The sequence below is a fragment of the Mobula birostris genome, chromosome 2, assembly GCF_030028105.1.
Source record: "Mobula birostris isolate sMobBir1 chromosome 2, sMobBir1.hap1, whole genome shotgun sequence".
Lineage (NCBI taxonomy): Eukaryota > Metazoa > Chordata > Chondrichthyes > Myliobatiformes > Myliobatidae > Mobula > Mobula birostris.
The window spans coordinates 2,752,411-2,756,710 of record NC_092371.1 but is presented as its reverse complement, the minus strand read 5'-3'; the positions used below and the strand labels follow the sequence as shown (position 1 = coordinate 2,756,710).

The 4,300-nt window shown below is 45.3% G+C and overlaps 1 non-coding gene across 1 annotated transcript; it reads right to left on the bottom strand.

The window, feature by feature from the left end:
- Nucleotides 1-1,327: 1,327 nt before the first annotated feature.
- trnav-aac (transfer RNA valine (anticodon AAC)) lies at nucleotides 1,328-1,400 on the bottom strand. Its single transcript has one exon. It is a non-coding gene; the product is annotated as a tRNA-Val (tRNA).
- Nucleotides 1,401-4,300: the final 2,900 nt, after the last annotated feature.

Here is a 4,300-nt window from a genome sequence, read left to right as displayed (position 1 = left end):
AGGGCTTATTGAGAAAGTAAGTAGGCATGGGACCGAAGGGGCCATTACTTTATGGATCCAGAACTGACTTGCCCACAGAAGGCAAAGAGTGGTTGTAGAAGGGTCATATTCTGCATGGAGGTCGGTCACCAGTGGAGTGCCTCAGGGATTTGTTCTGGGACCCTTAGTCTTCCTGGTTTTTATAAATGACCTAGATGAGGAAGTGGAGGGATGGGTTAGTAAGTTTGCTGACGACACAAAGGTTGGAGGTATTGTGGATAGTGTGGAGGGCTGTCAAAGGTTACAACGGGATATTGATAGGATGCAAAACTGGGCTGAGAAGTGGCAGATGGAGTGCAACCCAGATAAGTGTGAAGTGGTTCACTTTGGTTGGTCAAATATGATGGTAGAATATAGTACTAATGATAAGACACTTGTCACTGTGGATGATCAGAGGCATCTTGGGGTCCGAGTCCATAGGACGCTCAAAGCAGCTGTGCAGGTTGACTCTGTGGTTAAGAAAGCGTACGGTGTATTGGCCTTCGTCAATCGTGGAATTGAATTTAGGAGCCGAGAGGTAATGTTGCAACTATATAGGACCCTGGTCAGACCCCACTTGGAGTACTGTGCTCAGTTCTGATCGCCTCACTAATATACAGGAAGGATGTGGAAGCCATAGAAAGGGTGCAGAGAAGATCTACAAGGATGATGCCTGGATTGGGGAGCATGCATTATGAGAATAGGTTGAATGAACTCGGCCTTTTCTCCTTGGAGCGACGGAGGATGAGGGGTGACCTGATAGAGGTGTATAAGATGATAAGAGGCATTGATCGTGTGGATAGTCAGAGGCTTTTTCCCAGTGCTGGAATGATTGCCACAAGAGGACATAGTTTTAAGGTGCTTGGAAGTAGGTACAGAGGAGTAGTCAGGGTTATGTTTTTTTTTACTCAGAGAGTGGTGAGTGCGTGGAATGGGCTGGCAGCAACGGTGGTGGAGACGGATACGATAGCGTCTTTTAAGAGGCTTTTGGACATGTACATGGAGCTTAGAAAAATAGAGGGCTATAAGTAAGCCTAGTAATTTCTAAGGTAGGGACATGTTCGGCACAACTTTGTGGGCCGAAGGGCCTGTATTGTGCTGTAGGTTTTCTATGTTTCTATGTTTCTTATTGTGGTTCGTGATTCATCTTCTTTAGTCCTGATAGACGGTCACAGCATAAATGCTGACTTCTCCTTGTCTGTGTGTGAGGTTAAGCTGAGTTCATGCAACGAATAACAGAAGTACTTCATTGGATTAACCAGGATGCGACCCTTTCTAATGATTTGATTTATGCAAAAGTATGATGGAATGTTTCTGCCTGGTTTCGAACCAGGAACCTTTCGCGTGTTAGGCGAACGTGATAACCACTACACTACAGAAACATTGCGGCCGCCTATCTTTTACCGCATGCAGCGAATACCAATGGAACTAGACACAACTAACACTTCCAGCCAATAGAATCCAAACACTAACGACTGAATTATATACTAAAATCAACCTCAATGTCAATAAAAAATGATTGCAATGAATCATTTCCTCTCATAATAATCTTAAAGAATCCCGCCAGAAATGAATCTGGCTCCCGCTGAGTCCACATGAGGATGTAGAATTGCACCACGTATTTCAAAATCCGCCTATTGTCCTGAGACGTCGTTCATGACTGTGTCAAATGGAGTTTTCAACGCGGAGGAAAAAATAAACACGTTCAAAATTGTACATAACGGCCGATACTGCGAAAATGGGGACAGAAACGAAGGTGCAGACGGGGGAGGGGTGGCTTCAAAGTAGACTGAACGAGAGATTGAGCCACACAGAGTACATAGCGGTGGTAATTCTGTTCATCCCATGTGCGCTGTTTTGAACTGGTCCTGCGCTTCTCCCCGCCTGTGATGGGCAAATAATATTGACCGAATGCTTGCAATGTACAAAAAATAACTTGGGACAGAAGTTGCCCGTTTGAGTAGTAACCTTCAGTATAAACGCTTTTACAGAGAATCTGGAGCCCGAATAATTTTTACGTTACCGTCCTCTTACGTTTCCTCAATTAGAAAATTTCTTCTTGTTTGGAGCATATCTGTCCTGCACTTCCCACATTTTTCGCAGAAACTCCAGACATTGCTGCTGTGCTGTCCTTCCTGCTCGTGTCCCTTTCCATTCAACTTTGGCCATTTCCCCTCTCATGCCATTGTAAGTTTCTCTATTCCTCTGAAATACTGACACATTCTCAAATTTCAAAGTGAACTCGATCATATCGTGATCACGGTACCCTAAGGATTCCTTAACTATACGCACCCTTAGCACCCAATCCAGCACAGTCGATCGCCTAGTGGGCTCAACAACAAGCTGTTCTAAAAAGCTATCCCTTAAGATATTCCACAAATTCTCTCTCTTGTGGTCCAGTACTGGCCTCGTTTACTGAATCCACTTTCATGTTAAAATCCCCAACGATTATCATGACATTGCCCTTCTAACACGCCTTTCCTATTTCCTGCTATACCTGTAATTTGTAATCCACATCCCAGCGGCTGTTTGGAGGTCTGTCACTAGGATCCTCTTACACTTGCCATTTCTTAACTCAACCCATAGAGACTCCAGACCTTCCGATCTTATGTCATTCCTTTCTATTGGTTTAATATTATTTCTTATACACAGGGCCACACCACCCTCTCTGGTTACTAACCTATTTTTCCGATACTCCGTATATCCTTGGACGTTCAGCTCCCGTCCTTTAGCCAAGTTTCAGAGTCGGCCAAATGCTCATACTTGCCAATCTGTAGCTGAATTTTAAGATCGTCCGTTTTGTTTCTTATGCAGCGTGTTTCTAAATATAACACTTTCAGTCCAGCATTTGTTGCTTTCTGTTTTAACTGCAACACGCCTCTGTTGCACTGTAAATCACCCCACTGCCTGTGACGATGCAATATTTCCTGCCTGTCCTTTCTATCATATCTGTTGCACGCTATCTTTAATTTATTTCTATTTTTCCCTTCCTCAGTCCTATCATCGGTTCCCATTTCCTTCCCAAATTCATTTAAACCCTTTCTAACAGCTCTATTCAACCTGCCTGCTGGGATACTGGACCCCTTTGGTTCAGGTGCAGCATATTCCTTTTGTACAGGTCATACCTCCCACAGAAGAGGTCCCAATGATCCAGGAGCCCAAGGTCCGCCCCCTACAGCACTTTCTCAGCCACGCATGAATATGCCTGATCATACTGCTCTTGCTCTCGTTAGCACGTGGCACAGACAGCAATCCTGAGATTACTACTGGGAGGTCCAACCCAACTCTCTTCAGGCCACTTCCCTTTCTCTACCAATGATATTGATACCAACGGGTCCCAAGACTTCTGGCCGTTCACCCCGTTGCTTTTGCACCCGATCCGAGACTACCCGTAGCCTGGCACCAGGGAGGCAAAGCACCATGCGGGCATCTCTATCAGGCTGATAGAACCTCCTGCCTGTTCCCTTGAATATTCAGGAAGACTGGGGATGAAATGACAAACTGGGTGCTGAGTGAATCGAACGTATGTACCTGGGATGTGAAGCGTCACAGGGCAGGAGCCAACACAATGTGCGACAGAGAGAGTGTGTCATAGTGTACACTAGTGTCTGATGAGAATTCGAAACTATTCTTCTCCACGTTCCCTACACCTTATCTTCCCTCTCATCTGTCTCCTCCTGTCAACAGCCGGCTTCACCAAACTTACTATTCTGGTTCGAGCCCCATCATTTCTAGCCCTGACAGACGGTCACGGCATAAATGCTGACTTCTCTTTGTCCAGCGATTTCTGGGTGAAGGTATGCTCAGTTTACGGAACGAGTAACAGAAGTACTCCATTGAATAAAAGCGGTTTCGTCCCTTTCGAAGGATTTGATTTATACAAAAGTATCAGAAACTGGGTGCTGAGTGAATCGAACGCACGTAGCTGGGATGAGAAAAGTCGCGTTTCATAAGAGATCGCAGTGTGGGACAGAGAGAGTGCCTCAGATGAGAATTTTCCACAATTCTTCTCTATGGTCCTTGAATCTTACCTTCCTTCTCAACTGCCTCCTCCGATCACCTGCCGGGGTGTACACAGATTTACCAAACTTCTTATTCTGGTTCGTGCCCCTTCTTTTGCAGTCCTGATGAACGGTCACGGCATAAATGTTAACTGCTCTTGCTACAGAGTTTTGTGGGTGAGGGGATGCTCTGTTTATGGAACGAGTAACAGAAGTACTCCATTGAACTAACGTGTGGTCGCGTCCCTTTCCTAGGACTTGTATACAAAAGTATGACAGAA